Source organism: Lissotriton helveticus, chromosome 5_1 (assembly GCF_964261635.1).
Source record: "Lissotriton helveticus chromosome 5_1, aLisHel1.1, whole genome shotgun sequence".
NCBI lineage: Eukaryota > Metazoa > Chordata > Amphibia > Caudata > Salamandridae > Lissotriton > Lissotriton helveticus.
In genome coordinates, this window is record NC_136065.1 from 488152871 (window position 1) to 488178499 (window position 25629).

The following is a 25629-nucleotide window of genomic DNA, read 5'->3' on the forward strand; positions in this document are numbered from 1 at the left end:
TTTTACAACGAGTTCCTAAACCATGTAAAAACCCACCTTGTGCCTGTCCAATAGATGACACTATTGTAATAACAACACTTCTATTTGCAAAATGACCAACTGAGAAGATCTTATGAGATTTATGTAGCTGATGCTAATATTCCGGGAAGTAGGTGCAATTTTTCATGGATGAATGAGCAAAAAGATAAGAATGTGAATTCTGCCTGTAAGAACATGTTAAAACGGATCCTGCTTCAATAAAAATGTATCCTGCATCAATTACGTATTCTGCATCAATCACATGGTTTAATAACTTTTAAAAATCCTGGACTATCCACTCATCACACAAGTTTTCACAGTTTTTTTAAAACTTATGGCATATCTCAAGTTTGATCTGACCTGGCGATTCCTCTTAATCGTTTTATTTTTTAAAAAGTGCAAAATGTAATCAGCTAAACACATAAAATGCACTTTCAAAACCATGAAATCATCTCAATACATATTCGGCCATCTTAAGATATTGTAATTCCAATTCATGCACAGCTTACCCCGATGCCAGTGATGGAATGATTCATGGGAAATGTCTTGGCAGATACGTACCATGCATTACCTAGCTGGCAGGATGAAGGGGCGAAGATCGTGTCAGGTCAGAAGGAGGGGAGGGGAGAGACTCGTGGTTAAGGAAAGTTGTGGTTAAGGAAAGTCGTTGTTATGGAAAGTCGTGGTTCAGGATTCGTTGCTCAGGTAAGTCGTTATAAAAAATTTGTTGTTAAGGATGTTTCCCAATAGTGACGTGAAAGGGTGGAGTCAGAATTACACTGCTCCAGTCCCCCTCTGATGGCAAATCGAGCCATCACAATCTAAGATCTAAATCTTATCAGATAGACCATCTGCAACCTTGTGGTCTTTAACATTTTCCTCCTAGATTCTTCCAGACATTTCATGTTGTTATATTATTTACTCTGGCTCTCCTCTAGCTCTACATCCACTCTCTTCCACTTCACTTCCAGTTTGACTTTAATGCACTCATGTACCTTGAAGACCACAATTAGGACTATTACATAAAGGGCAATTAGCACAAGGGGTTTCAATATTGCACTTAAACCTCCACTTCCCATGTTTCTAAACCATATGCCTACAGCAGCAAATCCACTTCAAATCGCTTCCCAAGCACTCATTGCCTCCAACTCCTTCAAATCTTTCTTTAGATCAGTAATATTCTTAATTCATTTCTTCAAGTCCTTATTGTTGTCAGGAATGTAGGTGCAACATTGTTGAACCTTGAACATCGGACAGACTCTGCTCTCCTTGACAAAAAAGATATCTAACGAAAGTCTATTCTGCAAAACTTTAGACCTAATAGCTACCATTTCAGTATCTACATGTAACAAAGCTCCAGCACTGCTAGTGGAAAACTCATCAACTACAGTAGACAGCTTCCTAATCTTCATATCATTCAGGGTCACGCCTACCGATGGAATACAAAAATATCTCCCAAAATTTCACCAGCACTAGCTCCTAGCTTGGATTAAGACTTTTGGTCCCAAACAGGATCATCAAAATGTTCCACATGATAAATCTTTTGAAACAACACACCTAAATAGCATGTACCATACCATTTCTTGGGCAATTTGAAAGAGGAAAACCTTCCACAAATAAAGTAAACTTAAAAAATCTCACCATCGGTTCCATCTAAAAATAATTTCCACTTACCGTAAATGTATGGTCACATTCTCTCTTCCCCACACACAGTGTCACAGTTCATTCTTATTATTCTGCACACACAACTTCCCTTTATGTTGCAAATTTAAAGCCAATTCCCCTTGATTTCCTGCGTCCCAATGATCAATTTCTTCTTCAGTCCATTTAGGTATCCTAGTGCGGTTTTATGCTTTAACCCTTAACTCCCTCCTCATATCTTCCACTAGGTTTAGGAACTTCTTCTCAAATTCTGCCAATATGCAAGTTAAATTATGTCTATGACCATAGGCTGCATCTAGTGTTGTGATATCTGTAAAATAATGTTTGCTGTGCCAGTTATTTGGACATTAGAATGTCAATTCAAACTTTTAAACAAAGAAACTTCTGAAAGTCATAATTTGAAAAATAATATTGGATGTGACTCTGTCCATGGAACAGACTAATCAGAAGACTACAAGTGACACCATATGTCAAAGGTATGTGGTTATAGGTAAAACATTCCTCAACTGATGAGGGTAATTGCTTGCAAACATAACAGTCCCTCTTATTTATAATGTCAACATACTCATAATCCAATTGCGTATTAATGTTTAAAGAATAATCTCCTCTGGAAAAATCTACATGTATCTCCTTCTCATCCAGCAGGTAAAGGCTGTTATCTACAGAGTGTGAGGATTGAGTGTTATGTTATGTTACTAGGAATTTGTAGAGTGCACGACTACTCAATTTAGTGTCCCGGTGCTTAAACAACCTGAGCGTGACAGACTGTGGGCTCTTAACTCGCTAAATAATAAGCAATTGCCAGAATAACCAGGTTTTCAGTGACTTCCTAAAGGTGAGGAGGTCCTGTGTAAATCTGAGAGCCAAAGGGAGAATATTCCGAAGTTGCGCTGCTTGCACCTGGAAGGAGTAACTAACCGCCAATTCATGCACAAAGAAATTTGGGCGTATGCGCTAGCTGGAGCGCAGCGGATCTCAGCGCATGACACGGGTGGTAGAATTGAATTATTTTCCTGAGGTACGGGCTTCAGTCCCGTGGAGTGATTTATAGGCTAAAACCATCGCTTTAAAAATGATCCCCTTGCGGATTGGGAGCCGGTGTATGGCTTTAAGATGGGGGACATCCGTGTTCTGGGGCCAAGCATAAATATTGCCCTGCCCGCTGTGTTTTTGTTGACCTGTAGGCGTGTCAGCAGGTATTCTGGGATTCACAAATAAAGAACATTAGCATAGTCCAGCCTAGATGTAATTAAATATTTACAACAAGGGGTGGTGAGGGACAGAGTCTCTGAATTAAGCAGAATACTCTCACCCAGTCAAGAGATCTGGGCTAGATCCAACACCGTTTTTTAGCTCATTGCACCATCCCAGTTTCAGAACCTGGCTGTATGCAAATTAGTTTGTCCCTGGCCCAATGCATCATGGGAACAGGGCAGACCAGACTACAAAAGCCAATTCTTACACTGGGAAGGAAACAAGCTTCCGGGGACCGGTTTCTGGCATTACAGCCGTCTTCGGCCCGGCTTGCTTGAATCCTGATGGTGCAATGAGCAAGAGACTCATGTCTGAGTATACCCTTCTACGCTTAGGGTGGACAAAAATATTTACAACAAGGGGTGGTGAGGGACAGAGTCTCTGAATTAAGCAGAATACTCTCACCCAGTCAGGAGATCTGGGCTAGATCCAACACCGTTTTTTAGCTCATTGCACCATCCCAGTTTCAGAACCTGGCTGTATGCAAATTAGTTTGTCCCTGGCCCAGTGCATCATGGGAACAGGGCAGACCAGACTACAAAAGCCAATTCTTACACTGGGTAGGAAACAAGCTTCCGGGGACCGGTTTCTGGCATTACAGCCATCTTCGGCCCGGCTTGCTTGAATCCTGATGGTGCAATGAGCAAGGGACTCATGTCTGAGTATACCCTTCCACGCTTAGGGTGGACAAAAATATTTACAACAAGGGGTGGTGAGGGACAGAGTCTCTGAATTAAGCAGAATACTCTCACCCAGTCAAGAGATCTGGGCTAGATCCAACACCTTTTTAGCTCATTGCACCATCCCAGTTTCAGAACCTGGCTGTATGCAAATTAGTTTGTCCCTGGCCCAGTGCATCATGGGAACAGGGCAGACCAGACTACAAAAGCCAATTCTTACACTGGGAAGGAAACAAGCTTCCGGGGACCGGTTTCTGGCATTACAGCCGTCTTCGGCCCGGCTTGCTTGAATCCTGATGGTGCAATGAGCAAGGGACTCATGTCTGAGTATACCCTTCCACGCTTAGGGTGGACAAAAATATTTACAACAAGGGGTGGTGAGGGACAGAGTCTCTGAATTAAGCACAATACTCTCACCCAGTCAAGAGATCTGGGCTAGATCCAACACCGTTTTTAGCTCATTGCACCATCCCAGTTTCAGAACCTGGCTGTATGCAAATTAGTTTGTCCCTGGCCCAGTGCATCATGGCAACAGGGCAGACCAGACTACAAAAGCCAATTCTTACACTGGGAAGGAAACAAGCTTCCGGGGACCGGTTTCTGGCATTACAGCCGTCTTCGGCCCCAGTGTAAGAATTGGCTTTTGTAGTCTGGTCTGCCCTGTTCCCATGATGCACTGGGCTAGGGACAGACTAATTTGCATACAGCCAGGTTCTGAAACTGGGATGGTGCAATGAGCTAAAAAACGGTGTTGGATCTAGCCCTGATCTCTTGACTGGGTGAGAGTACTCTGCTTAATTCAGAGACTCTGTCCATCACCACCCCTTGTTGTAAATAATTTTGTCCACCCTAAGCGTGGAAGGGTATACTCAGATGTGAGTCCCTTGCTCATTGCACCATCAGGATTCAAGCAAGCCGGGCCGAAGACAGCTGAAATGCCAGAAACCGGTCCCCGGAAGCTTGTTTCCTTCCCAGTGTAAGAATTGGCTTTTGTAGTCTGGTCTGCCCTGTTCCCATGATGCACTGGGCCAGGGACAGACTAATTTGCATACAGCCAGGTTCTGAAACTGGGATGGTGCAATGAGCTAAAAAACGGTGTTGGATCTAGCCCTGATCTCTTGACTGGGTGAGAGTACTCTGCTTAATTCAGAGACTCTGTCCATCACCACCCCTTGTTGTAAATAATTTTGTCCACCCTAAGCATGGAAGGGTATACTCAGATGTGAGTCCCTTGCTCATTGCACCATCAGGATTCAAGCAAGCCGGGCCGAAGACGGCTGAAATGCCAGAAACCGGTCCCCGGAAGCTTGTTTCCTTCCCAGTGTAAGAATTGGCTTTTGTAGTCTGGTCTGCCCTGTTCCCATGATGCACTGGGCCAGGGACAGACTAATTTGCATACAGCCAGGTTCTGAAACTGGGATGGTGCAATGAGCTAAAAAACGGTGTTGGATCTAGCCCTGATCTCTTGACTGGGTGAGAGTACTCTGCTTAATTCAGAGACTCTGTCCATCACCACCCCTTGTTGTAAATAATTTTGTCCACCCTAAGCGTGGAAGGGTATACTCAGATGTGAGTCCCTTGCTCATTGCACCATCAGGATTCAAGCAAGCCGGGCCGAAGACGGCTGAAATGCCAGAAACCGGTCCCCGGAAGCTTGTTTCCTTCCCAGTGTAAGAATTGGCTTTTGTAGTCTGGTCTGCCCTGTTCCCATGATGCACTGGGCCAGGGACAGACTAATTTGCATACAGCCAGGTTCTGAAACTGGGATGGTGCAGTGAGCTAAAAAACGGTGTTGGATCTAGCCCTGATCTCTTGACTGGGGGAGAGTAATCTGCTTAATTCAGAGACTCTGTCCATCACCACCCCTTGTTGTAAATAATTTTGTCCACCCTAAGCGTGGAAGGGTATACTCAGATGTGAGTCCCTTGCTCATTGCACCATCAGGATTCAAGCAAGCCGGACCGAAGACGGCTGAAATGCCAGAAACCGGTCCCCGGAAGCTTGTTTCCTTCCCAGTGTAAGAATTGGCTTTTGTAGTCTGGTCTGCCCTGTTCCCATGATGCACTGGGCCAGGGACAGACTAATTTGCATACAGCCAGGTTCTGAAACTGGGATGGTGCAATGAGCTAAAAAACGGTGTTGGATCTAGCCCTGATCTCTTGACTGGGTGAGAGTACTCTGCTTAATTCAGAGACTCTGTCCATCACCACCCCTTGTTGTAAATAAATAGATGTAATTAAAGCCTGGACCACAATTTGTCTGTGTGCTACCGATAGAAGGGGTAAGAACTGCTTGAGCACTCCAAAACAGGAGCCTGCTACAGCTTGTATTTGGGAGTTCATGGATAAATTATCTTGCAACCTGACTTTTAACTGTCTTGACAGAGGAGGTGCGGGGAGACATGTCCTGGGGCCACCAGTTAACCACACATTGTCAGCGGGAAGACCAAAAAGAATAATCTCTGATTTATCAGAGTTACACTTAAGTTGGTGCAATTGGAGCCAGCAGAACACCTCTGAAAGACAGCATTGATCGCTCCTCCTTTAAAACATGCCTCCTTATCACAGGTGAAGAGCATTTGTGTATCGTCAGCGTAGAAAACCATTTTGGCTCCATGGGCTTTAGGCAAATTCGCCAGGGGGGTCATATAAAGATTGAAAAGTGTAGGGCTGAGTATTGAGCCCTGCAGGACCCCACATTTGAAGCGGGGATGGGACCTGCAAATGGAGGAGACTAAATCGTTTGTTGGCGGTCTTTCAAAAAGGAGGAGAACCACTGGAGTACCGTGCCCCCACAGCCACACTCCTGAAGTTTCAGAAGGAGCTGATCATGGGACATGGTATTAAAAGCCGCTGATAGATGCAATAATATCAGCATGGCCTCCCCGCCTTTATCTAAGGACTCCTTGATGGCCTCCAAGACTTCTAGAAGCGTGGTTTCCATAGTAAAATTTGACCTGAAACCAGACGGGCTCTGATGGAACACTAGGTTAGTTTCAGCATATGTAGAGATGACACTTAACATATTTCTCAAGTACTTTCAAGAAAGCAGGGAGCAGAGATATTGGCCTATAATTGGCAGCAATCTCTGGGTCTAACCAGGTTTTTTCAACAGGGGGAGTATATTTGCCTTTTTCCACCTGTTAGGGACATACCGGGGCTCCAAGGAAGCATTGAGGACCCGATTTAACACAGGGTTAACAACCTCAGCTATTGATGTCAAAACTTTGGCTGGACATGGGTCAGACGGCGATCCTGATATAAGGGCCTTTATTATTTCCAGAGATTTCTCAAGGGAGATGGGGGGAACTGCGTGATTCGCGAGCACCTTGGTCAGATAAATGAGGTGGAAAATGCTAGATTTCCCCCTTTGGCCACAATGCTGCAGCCATCAACCGAAACCTAGGATTAAACTAGGTCTCTCAAAACAGTCTGACCATGGCATCTCTCACTGTAGGTGTATGACCGTGATAATGCCTGACCATCAGTAGCAGCAGCCTATTAGGGAACACAGGTCTTCCATTTTCTGACACCCAGACATCATCCTTATCTCTCTTGACACAATCTGCCTTAGTACAACTTTGCTGTACTGCCTCTGAAACTTCCTCCTAAATCCTCTTGAACTCCTCCCATGTATCAGCAGTTGTTAACAAAAGGTTAAAGTTTGCTAATCTGTTCCTTCATTTGTGTACTTACTATTAAAGGTGCAAGCATTATGAGTACAATACTTTGCAGACTCGTCAGCATATTCATTTCCAATGGTCACATATTCGTGCCCCTTACAATAAGCAGCACAATGCTTATAGAAGCTTTTGTACTTTTTCCCTGTTTTGGATGGGAGACCCGGACGAGGTCTTAAACCCTCTCTGAGACCATAAATGTCAGAAATCGTGAACAACACCAAAGCCATTCTGATTATCAGTGAATATGATCACTCTCTGCTGGCCTGAAACACAGTATGCTCTTGTAAGACCACTTAATTCAACCACTTGTGCTGAAAATATTCCTTGGGGCTAAGCATGGGCGGATTTTGCGGATCCACGATTCGCGGATTCAGCGGATTCACGGATCGTGGATCCGCAAAATCCGCGGATTCAGCGGATTTGCGGATTTGGGGGCGGGGCTTCCTCGAGCGTGTGGGCGGGGCCAAACGGACGGGGCTTCCACGCGAGCGCACATGCCTCTTGTGTGTCTAAAAGGTCAGAGACCGATCAGAGCAGCAGATTAAGAGACAGAAGCCCCTGGTCACAGGAACAGCACGGGGGTTGCGCTCGTAAAAGTCAAAGATGCCCAGCCTCCCAACGCTCACGTTTTTTTTTGGGCTGCTGAATGAGTCACTGCATTTGCGCTTCAACTAGTTCCAGCGACCAAGTGTGTGTCACTATGCAATCGCGCCGAAGTGCGCAGGGGTCCCTTGAGTGAAATGTCCATCATAGTGGGTAAATGGCGGGAAGACGGTGCACACCTCGAGTGTGTGGGCGGGGCCAAACGGACGGGGCGTCCATGCGAGCATGCCTCTTGTGTGTATAAAAGGTCAGAGACCGATCAGAGCAGCAGATTAATTATTTAATTGTGCCAGGACCGTCGTGCCCGAATGAACCCTGCCCTTCATATTTATTCAAGACACCACTGTTGAAGTAATTTACGATGGCGCCGGCAAGCTGCCAGCGCCATCCTGCAAAAGTTACTTAATTAGCTTCAACAGGAAGCTCCAACTGCTAAAATAAAGCAGGCGCTCGAGCCCCTGCTGTATCTTATCTGTTAGAGCTTCCTGTTGAAGCTAATTAAGTAACTATTGCAGGATGGGCGCTGGCAGCTTGCCGGCGCCATCGTTAATTAGGCGCGCGCGCTTGAACTTTTGACCGCAAAATCCGCTCCGCTCGCGGATTGCGGATTTTCGGCAAATCCGCGAGAGTTCGCGGATCGCGGATTTGCCGAAAATCCGCAAAATCCGCGATCGGAGCGGATTTTGCGCTCATGCTTACTTGGGGCCTTGAATCTTCCACAACTCCTGAAACTGTACGAACTGCATAGGCAGTTCGTCAATTTTCTCCATAGTCTTCCAAACACGAGCCATCTACGAACAATGCAGAATCACATTATGCCAATGGCTCATCCTGTACATCTGACCTTGGCTTGGAGCACAGATCAGGAACATTAAGACAGCCATGCTCTACTTCACCATCCTCCAAGGCACTCTCAGGAAGGGGCAACAAGGTGGCAGGGTTTAAAACAGTGCATCTCTTCAATGTGACATTCTCGGCTGCAAGTATGATCTGCTCATACTGGGTCAGGCTGCTGTTTGTCAAGTGTTGCGTACAAGTGTGCGTCAACAAGATCTAAATAGAATGGGGTACTTACACAGTTAGAGGATGACCCAGAACAATATCTTCACACCTTTGAATGCTGATACCAGCACCAGCCACAGATTTGAGACACCCAGGCAAGCTGCAGCTACTGGAATAAGATTGGCTGAAAACTAGGCCATAGGCCTGGGGGCACGTCCGTGTGTCTGTGTAAGCCCTGAGAAAGAACAGCCCACCTTTGCATTGCAGAAAGGTGAAAACTATTTCTTTTAATCAGGCATTCCCTGTGCCAGGGTACAGCAGAGACTTTCTTTCAACTTTAGAAAGGCGACCAAACAATTGGTATCCCAGGGTAATGGATCTGACACATCCTTGTGTGTGTTAGTCTCTGTAAATGCTTGGCCACTAGGGAAACATTGGGTATTCACTGGTGACACTGGTGACAGTAGCCCTCCATTCCCAAGAACATTTTGATTTCATTTTGTGTTGTTGGCAGCTTTATTTGCAGAACTACAGAGATTCTATCCTGTGACCCCTTCCTGATTCCTTTCTCATTTTAATGGCCAAGATACAGTACTTTTTTTAACCAGTATTGCAACTTATTGGTGGACAACTTATGTCCATTCTCAGCCAAATGGTTCAGCACGTAGTAGTATCAGTCTTGCAGCCCTCTTAAGTACTTGACACAACCAACAGGTCGTCAATGTACTATACCAGGACAGAGTTACAGGCCAAAACCAAGGACCCCAGGATAATTTTAAGGATCAGGTTTAAAATAGATGGACTCTTTGTATACCCTTATGGGACTTGGGACCATGCCCAAAAACTGCTGTGCAAACCCTGAATTGTGACCCTGATTAGCAGGATTAAGATAGCATTCCTGCTTCCAAATGCTCCACCTTATTACAATAGTGACAGGGGTTGAACTTTTTCAAAGTAGCTACCTCAAGTCCATTGCATCACAGGAGCTCCCTGCTGGTATACTCCTTGCATAGAAGGAACATTCCCAACGAAAGTCTGACTCTGGTCTCCTCTCTCAGTAGCCTTCATGTGTGCCACCATCAATCTATCTTTCAATTTCTTCTGCTTCATTTCTATTGTGATATTACATTACTTTGGATATCTCAACATTTCATCAACCAACTTATTCTACCAACAAATCAAACGCTGCTGAATCTTCATGCTAACTTCAGGCTTCAGTCCAGTCACAAACCTGGAGGCAAAATGTCCCATATCCTTAGGCTCTAGCATCTCCATCCCACTATACTGCTTAATTGCCTGCAGCAATCTCTTATAATGTGCATTAATTGAGTCTTTAGGTGCTTGGGTCATTGTGTCAATCTTGACCCAGTCAATATCTTGAGGTGACACCTTCAGGCACATCTTCAGGATTTTGGGGGCCCGGGCTAAATGTATTTTGGTGGCCCCTGTTGAGAACAGCTTTGTGTATATTATCAAAATTTCAGCTCTTTCATGTCCTCTTTGGCCAGGTTACTGACAGTGCACAGACACACTCGTCCAAATTCTAAATGTGTTTACAGCCACTATGGGGGGATAGTGATGTGTGTTTTAAGTATTGTTACTCATTAACAGCTCACTAATATTACTGAAAATAATCTCTGTGACCCCCCTCCCATTTCTCATATGGGAGGTCGTTTTGATGAATGTCTGCAAAATGTCTGTAATCGACTCTTACATATCATCCTGATTAAAAATAAATTAAAGTTAAACGTGTTTGAAACAATCTGTTTAAGAATTATTCAAAGTCATCAGAGTAAGACTCTTTGCAAAGCAGAGCTGGGTCTATAAGGGCCCCCCCTGAAAGGCTGGGCCCCTGGGCCAGACCCCATTTTGCCCATGCCTTAAAACTCTTCTGGATACCTTAGATTTGGTCTGAACTGAGGTGGCGAAGTGAGCTAAAGAAGGATAATGGATTCAACCCAGATCTGTGACTGGGGGTGAGTGTCTGAAAACTTTTGGCGCTCCGTTCATCATCTCCTTGTCTTTGTAGCAGGTCCTGAAAAAGATGGTAGGAGAAAGAAAAAATAACCATTGAAACGTGCATTGACCAGAGTGTATTGGATACCCCGCTCACGACACAGCATTAGAGGGTTGAGCTTCTCACCCCTAGGAAGTTATCTGTGTATGTAGGCTGTTGGTGGGGTATGAAATGTGTATGTATGTAGTGCATGTGATATGTAAGTATAGAGTGCAAAGGTGTGATTGAGTGTGGGGGAATGTAAATATTGATTTTTTAATTCATTTGTATTGTGAAGATATTAATTATGTTTAGTATAAATTGAGTCTTAGGTGATAACATTTCTTTTGTTTTGTTAGGATTAATTGATTTATTTTCACTCCTTTTCAATTTATGTATAGAATGTAATTTTAGATAGTAGCACAAACCAAATGTAAAAATGTAATTTATCTTACAACCAAAAAAACTATGTATACAGTACGTGGTTGGGCGATAGCTCTCTACCCGATATCATTGCCGCCCTCCCAAACGAATATGATGCTATATGGCATAATCGTGCAGATAACGCCCGAGGGGGAGGTGTAGCAATTCTGTTTAAAAAACATCTAACTGTCACTAAACTAATGGCTGAAACAGTCGATTTAGCGGATATACTTGGGGTGAAGATTACGCTGAGGAACACCTGCCTTGTCATTCTTACAGTCTATCGTCCCCCAAAATCTACCTCTTTGTTTAATGACTTATTGACCCCCATCATCTCAGATATCTGTACACGTTATCAAAAGGTCTTAATAACAGGAGATTTTAATGTCCATTGGGACAAAACGCGCAAGGATGTGGCAACGCGACAGCTGGAAATTACCATGACCACACTTGGGCTCCAACAATTAGTAGAGGCACCCACACATAATAAAGGCCATAAATTGCGATATCCCTATAGATGGGTATCTGTCTCAACCACCACCCCTAAAATCTAAAAAAGTTTGTCAATGGAGAAAAATTGACTCTGAAACTCTGACGGACACCCTTCTCAAAAATTTACAGTTACATGATACGCATGGGGATCTTGATCAGGAATATGCGAATGTGATGCAAAATCTCAGTAAGGCCATTGATCAAATTGCACCCGAAAGAAATCAAAAGATAAATAGAGCGGTAAAAGCCATTTAGAGAGACGCTGGAGGAAAACAAATGATCCCATAGATAGGGATCATTATAAAATATTTCTCAAACTGTACAAAATTTGTATTCGGTCAGCAAAAGCAGAATACTATGAATCCCGAATCAACAACGCGGAGAATATTCAGAAAGAAACCTTTAAGATCTTAGCAGAGTTGAGCAAGAAAGTAGAAAAATCAGAATCCCCGATTGATTGTAACACCTTTCAACACTACTTTCTGGACAAGGTACAAACTATTCTTAATGACATCAAGAATACCTCCAGCAGTCACTCTTCTTCTTCCCATTCTCAAGCCCCCTTGCCAGATTACACCATTTCTAAGTTTCCTTTGATTGACTCTACAGTCTTAGAACAGCTTATAAATCGAACTAAGTCAGGCCATGTCCCCCTAGCATCTTTCGCCTGGCGCTCCCTACTCTAGAGAGTCATTTTGTCTCCCTACTAAATAAATCATTAGATATTGGTCAGCTTCCATCCAGTTTTAAAGAAGCACGAGTTAGGCCCCTAATTAAGAAGCCGGGGGCTGATCCCACCAACCCAAAAAATTATAGGCCAATATCTCAGCTACCTTTTCTGTCCAAGATTTTGGAGCAACACGTTCTCATATCTCTCTCATCATTCCTGGAGTCACACCATCTACTCCAGAACGTCAAGCAGGGTTTTGGGCGCATCACAGCACTGAATTGGTGATGCTTTCGGTGCTGGATGAGCTCAGAGGTATGGCTGACAGTAAGAAACCGAGTGCCCTGATATTATTAGACCTGTCAGCGGCATTCGATACTGTCAGCCACACCCTGCTTCTGGACAGACTGGCCACTTTCGGGATACAAGATACAGCCTATAAATGGCTCAAATCCTTTCTTTCTGGAAGAACTCAAAGGATTCAATTGGAGGACTGTATATCAGACTTGGGTATTCTGAAGTGTGGAGTCCCTCAGGGATCTGCTTTGTCCCCACTCCTTTTCAACCTTTACCTGCAGCCCTTAATCGACTCCCTGGTAAGCATGGGCTGTAAAACTTTCAACTATGCCGACGATACTCAGTTGCTAATTAGTATTGATAACACGGCATCTGCACAGACCCATGCCCAAAAAATTCTTAGTCATACTAATCTAATCAGACAGCTACGTAAGCTAGTCCCTCTCCTTTCCTCTTCCACGCTTCGTACAATTGTCTGCGCCACAATAATTTCAAGATTAGATTATGGGAACGCCCTGTACTTGGGTCTGCCTAAAACATTGACAAATAGGCTGCAAGTAGTCCTGAACGACGCAGCTAGGCTGATCTTTAGGCTACCTAGATGTACTCATGCATCTCCACTGTTGTGTAAGCTACATTGGCTCCCCATAAAACAACGGGTGGAGTTCAAAAGTTTATGCATCGCCCACAAGGCAATCTATGGCCAAGCACCTGCTTACATTAAAGAACGCCTTGGAGTTTACAAACCCACACGATCATTAAGGTCCTCAAACACTCAACTGCTGTCTTGTCCCCGCTATAAATTAGCAACGAAGGGTGGCAGATCTTTCTCAGTGGTGGTTCCACAGATCTGGAATAAACTTCCAGAGTCTCTTCGTGAGGAATCAAATCTGTTTCATTTTAGGAAGTCTCTAAAAACACTCCTGTTTAGGGAAGCCTTAAGCACTGCTTAGTGCCACGGCCTCACGTATCTTTTCTATTCTGCTAGTATAGCTTCCTCTGCCAAAAGCGCCTAGAGACCTGACGGTGATTTGGCGCTATATAAGCTGTAGTTAACAATAACAATAACACTTGAAAACAGATTGTAATTCACAAAGCAATGTATTCAGTTGAAAAGAAAAATAACAAAAATAAAAGAATCTTTCTTTGCAGCAGAGCAATGCTTTCATGTTTTTCTGTGCCCTTAGTATGAGCTATAAAGAAATATAGGCCTAGAGGGATATATTTATACTAATTTGTATTTTCTTTTACCCCCTTTTCCCTGACCTCGAAATTATTCTCCCTAGGGGGGGTGCCTCTACTCATTCCACTTCTACCTTAGATTTCAACCATGTCATTAGCTGACTATTTTTTTTCATTACTGTGGAAAATGGATCTCCTACCAGCTCTCTCTCAGGCTGTTCTGTGGCTAATATACATTCGGTCCACTAGTCATTTGATGCTACAATTTCGAACAACTTATTCAGATCACGATTTTCATAAACTGCTCAACTTGTTTGTACCATTCTTCAGGCTTCTTTGAGAATGATGCAAGATCACTCCTACTCAAAAGGACATGGACATATCCTCCACTGTGTATTTCCAGTACAGGGAAACTTGCCATACCCACCCCCCCTCCTATGGGAGAGGGCGGTTTTCCCATAGACCTCTTTGGACCGTTCTTTTTTGTCAATTTATTTCGCACTTATATAGCACAGTACAAATTTAAATGTTTGGATTCAATTCTCATATTTGCTATTTTATTGCTGGTATTCTCATACACTCTGGGTCCTTATAACTAAAACAGAGTTGGCATCTTTTCTGTAAGGCTTTAGTCTGATTCCGATATACCTCATATTTCTGAGCTACTTCAGATATTTAATCGTAGACTTGGCTCGTCTGTCTAGTAACATCCTTACTCATAAACAAAAGTTAACTTTCTTTGCAAGTATCTAGTTGGGTCAATTCTAGGCTTCCATTTATCATTTCGTCTAATTCTAGTTTCAATTTAGCTACATCCACTAAATTTACCCTCACTGATGACTGATGACTGAATCATTCCTTGGCTCAATTCTGAGCCTCCACTCTTATTCTAAGTGTCATTAACAATCTTCAACCATTCATCTAATTCCTGAGCACTAAATCTAGGCTGCACTCCAGGGGCTTTAGGTACTGCCCTATCTTTGGGTTTGTTACAATTTGCATTTAGAGGTGGCTCCCAGGTAAGCGTAGCCAAGACTTGAAATTCCAGGAATGAACTTAAATGTCTTGGGGCCAGATGTAGGTAAATGTCATTTACCGATTCTTAAATACCGAATTTTACCGATTCGGTATTCAAAAATCGGTAAATGAGATGTAGGGAAAAAATCTGTATTTTTTACCAAATCGGTAAAAATCGGTATCTGACTTCCGGAGCCGAAGGCGAGGACCTTTAACAAGGGAGAGGGACTTTAATAGCGGTATAGCCCATCTACGAAGGGCTATAAGGCTATTAGAACATTCTGTCACTAGAGGACAGAATGTTCTAACAAAAAAACAAAGCCTTTTGGGAGCGTGAGGGGGTTGGAATCCCCTCAGGTTCCCTGAAGCCTTTGTTCACAGCCAGAGCTGTGAACAAAGAAACATTGGAATGTTGGTGCTCCAGGCTTATACCAGCCATTATAAGCCCAGAGCACTCCATTGTTTTCAATGGAGCTCCCAACATTCCAATGTTCTAATCTCAGTTATTAACTTTTGGGTCATCACGGTGTAGCCAAATGGGTTACACTCTAAATTGAACTTTTGGAGGTTGTTAATTGCTCTATATTTCTCCGGCATACAAAAAGGTCCATCATAGGGAAATCTGGATATTCGCCTCAGTGCTCTGACAGATGGTTGCAAAACAAAGATGGATAGGTCCTGGTATAGGGGAGTTAGGATACTTTGTTAGAGTAGTCAAATCCAATCCAAGCCCTAGAGCCCATGCTCATGCACGAGAGAAGGAAAGGTATTAGAGTGGAGATTACTTACGCTGATGCGAAGTGGGATGCAGGACAGAGGAAGTATATCCTGCATTAACCATTGAAGAATTTGAGAAAGGGAAGGAGAGGTGAAGGAAAGGAAAAAGTGACAAGTTAAAGGGAACCAGAAAAGAGAAGTCATAACAGTCACAGTGACTCTGGCGATAGTCTTCTAAATGTGTTGTTGTCAGAACACCCACCTCGGTATAATGAGCCCCAATTAATGGGAGGTGGAAGCGCTCACATGAATGGAAATTCTGGAGCTGCTATTGCACCAGTAAATGCGAGTCCTAATGTGATAGAAGCCACCACGTTGAATATAAAGGAAAATCTGATGGGAGGGAATTCAGCAATGTGTGCTTCTGGTAGCTCCACAGCTTTTAGTGCTCCAGATGCTCTTACTGTCCTGGTTACCATTGATCCTGTCGTTCCAATATATAACCCAAGTTTTGCAATCAACATAAAACACAATTTGGCTGTCCCTGCCGAGCTGCAGGCTCTAGAGAATCCAGTTGAAACGTGGAATGATCAGCGCCTTTAATTCCAATGAATGTGAGTTCCCCTTGTGGTGCCAGTGAGAACTCCAAGATGAACCAGAAAGGATTTGGGGCCAGAGGTAGGTAGCCCTTTACCGGTCGGTAACGGCCGAAAATCGGTATTTTCGGCCGTTACCAACCGGTATTGAGCAATCGGGATGTAGGTGACTGAAATTCGCCCAAATCGGTAAATTTACCGATTCGGGAAAGTTACCGAATCGGTAAAATACCGAATCGGAATATATACCGAATCGGTAAATTTACCGAATCGCAACGGTTTGCGATTCGGTAAATTTACCGAATCGGTAAAATACCGAATCGGTAATTAAGAAGTGGTAAAATTGAAGATTGAGATGCAGGTAAGCTCTTAAATAACGATTTTGCTTCAAATTCGGTATTTAAGAGTCGGTATTTACCATGGATTCAAATCAGGTGGTAACCAGGCGCAGCCTATAAAAATGGACCCAAAATGCAATTCTGTTTGCACAATGGCGGCATTTTATGTCATTGCAAGACGGCTACGGCTACAGGAGGAAGGAGAGAGGGAATGGCAGAGACAGGAGCAGGTCTACAGGCAGAGGGTCACCTTGTTCATGCTCACAGAGGCAGAGATACTGCAGAGGTACACGTTGGCCCCAGACACCATCTTGGAGCTCATTAGGGACCTCCAACCACTGTTGCAGCACACTACCCCAAGGGCACATGCTATTCCACCCCATGTGCAGGTGCTGTGCAGCCTCCACCTGCTTGCGTCTGGGAGCTACCAGAGCGTGGTTGCTGCGGTAGGTGGGGTGACGCAGAGCAGCCTCTCAAGGTTTTTCCACAAATTCCTTGACGCCATGTTACAGAGGATGGAGCATTACATACCTTTTCCTGCTACCCATGCTGAACTGGTTCAAACAAAATCTGACTTTTACCAGATGGCTCGATTTCCCAATATAATTGCTGCATAGATGGCACGCACATTCCCATTTGTCCCCCTGCTGCCACAGAATATATCTACAGGAATAGGAAGTCCACCCACACCATCAATGTGCAGGTGATTTGCAATGCAAAGTGCGCCATCACTGACATTGTGGCAAAATTCCCTGGGAGTACCCACGACTCCTATATTTTTCAAAACAGCGGCATCTATGCACGGCTGACTGCAGGGGAATTTGGTGAAGGATACCTCCTAGGTAAGACACAGTGTCTGATCCCCATAATACCTATTGCAGTAAGAAGTACATGTATGCATGTGAGTAATGTATTCCCTTTTCCTTTTAGGAGACAGTGCATATGCCCTCCGCTCATTTATACTCACCCCCTACCTCAACCCCTCAACACCCAGGCAAAGGAGATAAAACCGGCCCACAAAAGCACACGGAATGTCACCGAACGGACCTTTGGTATCTGGAAAAGCAGATTCAGATGCTTGCACAAGAGTGGAGGTGCAAGGCAGTATACCCCCATCACCTGCTGTAAGATAATTGCTGCCTGTGCCATGTTGCACAACCTTGCTGTGAAGAAGGGTACTGAGGTGGAGTTGTCAGACTACGAGGATCATGACGACGACATTGCTGTGCCTGAAACACAACCTGCTGGAGTGTCAACACCAAGTGATGGCAGATACAGACGTGAGGAGATTACACTCAACTATTTCTGAGTAAGTAATGAGACACAGACAGGATGTGTGGGGGACCAACGTATTTTAATGTAGCCACAACGTTCAAGCACTTTAGTGCAACAAAATTAACATCATGAACGTGGGGACTGTATGTCCCGGGTTACTTCACCCATGACCGGCAATGTCACTTGCACCCGAACTTCCCTGAGCCACTGGGATGTTGGTCGCTGCTTTCAGCATGCCCTGCAGCCTCAGCTGGGCGCCTGCTACTCCTACGTGGCTCCACTACAGCGCTTGCCATGCTGCTCCGGCTACTACTGTCTTCTGCCTCTGCTACATCCAAGGCAGGATTCTGTGCAGTGTGTGAAATCAGCATAGCCTCTAGTGCACTTGTGATTCTGGCCATGCCCCTGGTGACCTCGGCCGTGTTCTGTGTCAGGCTCTCCTGCATACTAATGCCCCTACGCCATAGCTGGGATGTGGCAGTGGCCAGATGATTGATGGCCGTATTGTGGACTCGTGCTATGTCACCCCGACTTTCAGGTTCTATTGCTCTGTGTCTGTCTGTTGTCTCGTTCTGTGCAAATTAGATGCCCGAATCTATCACTGTTTCAGCCTCTCTCATGCAGTAGCATTATATAGTGTCGCTTTCATTGCTGTTCCTTTGTTGTTTTGGATGTGCACACTCCTCCCGTCTCCATGTGATCGTACCGGCTGTTGTTTCACTCTCTCTCATGCAGTAACATTATATAGAGTCGCTTTCATTGCTGTTCCTTTGTTGTTTTGGATGTGCACACTCCTCCCGTTTCCATGTGATCGTACCGGCTGTACTATTATCGCCCTGGGGTAGCGCACACACCAAACCTTTCTAGAGGGGGGTATTTAGGGGTGTAGCTTGCAATAGCTCCGCAGGTACAGGAGCACCGGGACACAGTGGTCTGAAGGCTTTATAATTCTTTTTTTTTTTGCAATCTGTGGCGTAAGACCCCACTTTCTTGCTTGCATTATTGCCCGTAGCACTCACTCTTGTTTCTTGGAGTCGCATTTCTTGAGTTGCATATTTAGGAAGCCTGTTAGTTATTTCATTATGATGCAGCACCAGACTTCTTTAATTTAGCCAATTTAGTTCTCTGCGTGTCTGTAATTCTGCCTGCCTGTTTATCTGCGTGTTTCAGTTAGATTGTGAGTGAGTGTGTGTGGTTTGAAAGCGGGTGCGGCTGCCTCTCTGCATGTGTGTCTGCCTGTGTGTGTTTGCGTGTGGAAGCAGCTGTGTAACTGCCAAATGGTTCTTTCAGAGCACAGCCGCAGAACCTTCCTTTGTTGCTCCAAATCTGGAGCACATACCACCCAGGGCTGCCAACTCCGACCTCCTTGTGCAATAAATTGTAATAATTTAATCGAAAAGCCTGAGCAGCTGGTTAATTTACGTTCAGTCCGTGGTGCCTTGTTTGTCTTTCTCTCTAACTTTTGAGGGGGCAGCGGAGGCGTGTCATTACTTGATGGTGTCTGCTGGGTTATAACTGCTCGCATTTACACAAGTTTCAGCTATTGGTATTACAAATTACTGCGTTTTTTTTATTTTTTATTAAAAACATTAAAAAAGGCATTGTCATTTACAATGCAAGAGTTTAAGCTATTGGCATTGTAACTGACAATGCCATTTATTTATCTGTTTTCAAAACCAACACATAGATAAAAGCTTTGTCATTTACAATACCAATAGCTCAAACTTTTGCAAATGCAAGACCTATTGCATTGCGATAATGTTAAGAGTGTGACTGGATTGCTGGGCTCTGGGATTGAGTCTTTCTAACATGAAGCCTGTTATGGACCTGCGATTGACAGGTCCTTTTTCACTTTCTGTTCTTTGAGCGACAGCCCAGGACCCAGAATTGTTTGGTCCTTCTTGACTTTTTATAGCAGCCGGAGGCTAACGTGTCTGCTTTAAAACTAACAGCGCGTTTGAAGGAGCGCTAAATGAGGATGCGGGGTGTACACGCCACCCCAAAAGTTTTTCGGAATATCAAATGGTAAGAAGGATATTGGAGGTTAGGTTAAGATAAATTCTGCCTCTGATAATAGGATAGAAACTTATTTGGATATTCTAAATACTTTCAGATAATTTGGAAACAGTGACTTGAGTGATTTCCAGCGAAAGTGAGCCCAACCTCTCGATATATTTGGTCTTGGGATAAGGATCTTTGGGGCATATTACCAAGCAATAGCGATAATTATCGCTATTGCTTGGTTAGAGACAAAATTTTACCGCTGAGCTTCGGTGATTTTTATCGCAGATAAACCTTGGTATTACCAAGGTTTATCGCAAATGCGATAAAAAACGGCCGCAAAGCATGAATATCGCTGAAAAGTCAGCGATATTAATGCATTACCGAGCTAATGCTCTTAGCCATGTTATCCACCTCCCATTGGATAACATGGCTAAGAACTGCTCAGGGCAGGTGTTAGCTTTTGGAGATATTCGCGCTTAGCGCGAATATCTCCAAAAGTTGGTAATAGGAGATAGCGATGTTAGCGACTGTTTCCAGTCGCTAACATCTTGGCACGCCCACTTTGCATGTCATTAGTGATAAATATCACTGACATGCAAAGTGGGGCCCAAGATGGTCGCTATCTCCTACTAGCTGTCGCTAACTGGTGTTAGCGACAGCTAGGTAATAGGGAGATAATTTTATCTCCGCTTTCTTGGCTTTTAAAGCCAAAAAAGCAGAGATAAACCCCCTTGATAATATGCCCCTTTATTTTTATTTTTATCTTAGCTATTCACTGTCAATGACTTTCAGTGCTACTAAGTTCATGAGTTGGAATTTATAATTTCAGACATGCATTACTGAGGGGTCCTTTGATTCTTTTAGGGACAAGGGAGATTTCGGAACATTAGCAATCAGACAGTGACAGACTACAGGTTGGACTCATCACCATTAGCGAAGTAGGTACATAATTACGACTACTGTACACTAGCTCCTTCTTGTCTTTAGTTTCTCACTATTATAGAGAAGATGATAGTTAGATGAATATGTTCTCATAGTGGTTCTTTCTCCATAGGTAAAATACTGGAATTAATGAGGAATATACGACTTTGAATATCATTTTCTGATTTCACCTGTAACAATGCCATATTTGATCTAAGTGTGTGGGACACACTACGTAGAGACACTGGTTATCTGGGATGACAGTGTAATTTTGTGACATTACAACTGTGATTCTTAGAATTGTGATATTACGCATATGGTGAAATCACCTGATATGAATAGAGATAACGGGGGTGGAACACATTTATTGTACTAACAATCAGATGTATTAAGATTAATTATGTATAGAGGTTTCCACGGGGGGCGGAGCTTGGCAAGCGCCGATGTGAGACGTGCTAGCCTTGAGCTCTGCGCTTAAGCCTCAACAAAATCCTTCTTTTATCCTGATATTGAGGTGCCCGACATCCTGATCGGGTGAGACTGTCCCCGGTGGGCTGTCCTGACCATTTACTGCCGCCGGTGTCCCTCATTTGGCGGTAAAAACATTATTTTCGGGAGACGCGGCAACTCCCGTCGGACCGGGCCCACAGCCCCGGATTTGCCCGAAGACCAGCCCGCTGTGCGTAGCTGTACGTGCGGCCAGTTGCAGGAGGTCCGCCCCGGGCCCCGGGGCCGAGCCGGCAGACGGAGAAATTGAAGCCTTCGTGGCCGAGCCCCAAGACAACGCCATTCAACCCTGCGGTCGCTCCGGTGGTAAAGGCGCACATCTCCTTAGGGGACCCCAGGCTCTCAAGCCCAGCACTCGGTGGACATCCCGAGAAGACACGAGAGTGGGCCCGGAAAGGCCTACTACCGCAGAGAGACGCGAGGAGAGGATACAGCGGGGAAATCGCGGCGAAGCCGGGAGTTGGCTCTGCAGGTTCCCCCACGCCAGCAGGGAGGACGGGACAGGGTGTGCCGAACGGAGGATTCTGGTGCAGGGCCAGGTAGGAGCACACGATCCCGGTGGTGTTCCGCCCACGAGGAGTGGCAGCCTTGTCCCAGCCCTGGGAAGCTAGGACTGGCTGAAGGAATATTGTGGATAGTACCCGGGGCCAGGTGGACGGCCGGCGAGGCCTAGTGGGCACGGCTGGTGGGAACCCCAGGCCGGGCTCAGATACCTACCTTTCCCACCGAGCAGCTGGCAGGGCCCAATACGACGGGGAGCGAGGCCCATACTCGGAACTGTGCACACGTAACAGCGGGAGGACGACGGAGCTGACAACGAGGATGCGTCTACACCTGTGAGGTGAGCAGCTGCTAACTGGGGCGGAGATAAGCACAGAGTCGTCGGGATCCCAGCGCAGGGAGACTCGAGTGAGGTTCATACGAAGGGGTGAGAGCCGAGTGCCCCGGCGGTACTCCTGGGGATATTCACAGAGACAACTCCAGATACTTGGGATCGCGGCTCATCGCTCTGCGCTGTAATTTAAGGCCTAGTACACCTGCTGTATAAGTGGAGGACGTGAGTGCTGCCGGGTAAAGACGGTCGCCTTGCGCTGGCTCTCTCCCCAGCCCGCCCTACCGGCTGAGAGCATCCGGATACAGGAGGCCAGGGTGCACGCACTGTTTTGGCCTGGACACTTACTCTGCGAGTCGCCATGATGGGAAAGGGCGACAAAACCCAGTCAAAATTAGCGTTTGACCAGCGGAAATCCAGGGCGCAGGATCCGCAGACTCCGGAATCGTCGCAGCAGTCCAGGGGATTGGAGGGTTCGGTGTACTCCGACATTAAAGACCTGCTAGTCACAATGGAAAAAGGCCTACAAGACAGCATGGCATCCATTGGCTCCAAAATCGAAGCACTAACCTATCGCATGGACCGCATGTCCGAGAGAGTAGATAAACACGCGGAGCGCCTACACATGTCGGAGAGACGGCTGACTGAAGTGGAGGAGGCGCAGACGGAGCTGGACAAGGATCGCACGCAGCTCAACAGAATGCTCCAGGTGATTCAAGACAAGTCGGAAGATTTGGAAGCGCGCTCGAGACGCTCCAACATAAGAATCACGGGCATTGCGGAAACGACTCAGACGGGGAAAATGGAGCTGTTTGTAGAGAAATTACTGACTGTCCTTCTGGGAGAAGGTGTTTTCTCGCACATGTTCATAGTAGAGAGAGCGCACCGTTCATTGGGCCCACGGCCGCGCCCGGGCGCTCCCCCTAGACCCATCATTGCGAAGCTGCTCAACTATAGAGACAGAGACACAGCGCTGCGGCTGGCGAGGGAAAAAGCTGCAGTACGAAGGTATGGATGTTTCGCTTTACCCCGATTTCACGGCTAAAGTTCAGGAGGAGCGGCGACACTTTGCTCCCTACAAGCAGCAGCTTCGAGACCTGGGTCTGGACTACGCTATTTTATATCCGGCCAAACTCAGAGTCAATCGCCAGGGGCACTCACACTTTTTTACAGACCCTAAGGATCTCCAAAAGTCGCTAAAGATTTGGTCGAAAAAACAGAGAAGCAGCCCTAGGGGCCAAGAAGCCGAACAAGACAATAATAGCCATTTGGATGAACAGGAATAGGGATCTGGCGACTGTTTATTCAGCACAGGGATCCCGGCCTTCCCCTGGAGGTGGTCTGGTGGAGTGAAGCAGGGATGACGAGATGGGACTAATGGGCTGACACATCAGAGTAAAGAGGACAGCGGAGGGGGGGCATAGTCCATTGGGCCTCCTGAGGGCGCTGGACTCGGCAAGAAACTGGACAATGGGTGAGACCTTTCCATTATGATTGTTCTGTTTGCAGAGTGATTGAGGATATGTACTTATGGAGGGTATAATGTTTTCAAGCTTATACATAATGGCACGCCCAGACTTGCTGATGCTGCAGAGCCCCCTGCGTGATGGGTCTTGCTTCCCGGGGTATATAAGCGATAAGCTCATGGGCACAATCGGCAACACTGTTGAGAGGCTGGGGCGCGGGACAAGTCCTGGAATTTACTTCTCTTTGTAATTGTACTTGCATTCTTGACAACCTCTGCCCTAGCGCTTATGGCACTCTAGACTGCGGTTGCGGTCACAAGGGAAGTTAAGGGTGTGTTCCGGGAGGGGGGGAGGTCTTTCATGCTAGGCCGCATTGGGGTTGGTCTGCTGTCGGTGGGGGTGGGGGGGTTGCGGGGAGCTTATTTCTTCTTCATTATATGTTATGTTGGGGGGTATTGGAGCTGTCTATCACCACACTCTGTGACTGCTACGGTGTGGGGGAGGTACGAGTGTTATCGTCCACATGAGAAACTTCTGAACGCGGCACTGGAGTCTGATGGATTGTACATTCGCTGCACTCTGTTGTTGACCCGGGACAATGGCTGATACACAGGGAATTGAGGTGCAGGGGGAAGCGGAGTCTCTTAGGGTGTTAACCTGGAATGTAAGAGGCCTAAATGACCATCGGAAACTGCGTAAGGTTCTGAACTACCTACAACGCCACCACATAGATGTAGCTAATATTCAGGAAACACACCTTACTCCCACAAGTGAAATGCTCCTAGTAAGGGGGTTACTGGGTAATACCACGCAGGCTGGGTTCACAAGACACTCTAGGGGAGTTTTGACATGGGTCAATCCTAGGTCTAAGCTGCAACTCACACTGATCCGTGCTGACCCGGAGGGTAGATACGTGATTTCTAGGTGTGTTGGGAAGGGACATGACTTGTTGGTAGTGAATGTGTACGGCCCCAATTACGATTCCCCTGATTTTTATGATGCGCTGATCCGTTGTAGTGGAGCGTTTGATGTCGATCGCATGCTTTGGGGGGGGATTTTAACCTAGTGTTTAACCCTGATTTGGATAGGTCGGCAGGACCCCCTAGACGGCCGGCAGCGGCTGCCCTACGAATGCAAGCGGGAATGACTGCGCTGGATATGGTAGATGTTTGGAGAGTTTTCCATAAAGAGAAAGGGGGCTACACCCATTACTCCGCCTTCCATGAAATACATACAAGGATAGACTACTGGTTGGCTTCTAGCTCCATTCTACAACACATCCGGTCCTGTGCGGTCCTGCCACGCACATTATCTGACCACTCCCCGATACTCATTACGCTCGACACTCCGATTAAGAGAATCCCTCCCTTTACATGGCGCTTTCCCCCGTACTCTCTCCTAGACGAGGTGTTCAGAGCGGAATTAGCGGAAGAGATAGATACATTTTTCACCACTAACATAGGATCGGTTGACAGTTTCCAAACAATCTGGGAAGCGTTCAAAGTCTATATCCGAGGTATAGTCATGGCCAAACACTCCAGTGTTTTAAAGGCTATCAGACAGAGGCTGAAACACCTAGAACAGCAGATTTCAGTTATTGAGCGTAGCCAGCAAGGGGGTTCCACGGGAACGCATGCAGACAAGCTCCAAGTGCTACTCTCTGAGTTCCACGAGGAGGCGGATCGAGAAGTCTGCCATATGGGCAAATATGCCACGTCACGCACGTATGGCGAAGGGGAGCGCCCTGGAGCCCTACTGGCCAGAATTCTGAAGGGCAACGGGCAGCCGCTGAGACTAGCGGACTTGGAGACGGATTCAGGGGGAATCCTCACTGAGGAAGATGAAATACTGGCTGAATTCAGGGAGTTCTATTTAAATCTGTATACCACCAAATCCTCTAATACAGAAGACCAAATTGATGACTATCTGAGCTACATAAAAACTCAGTTTCTAGCTGACTGGCAGAGGGAATTCCTAGCAATGCCCATGCAAAGGGAT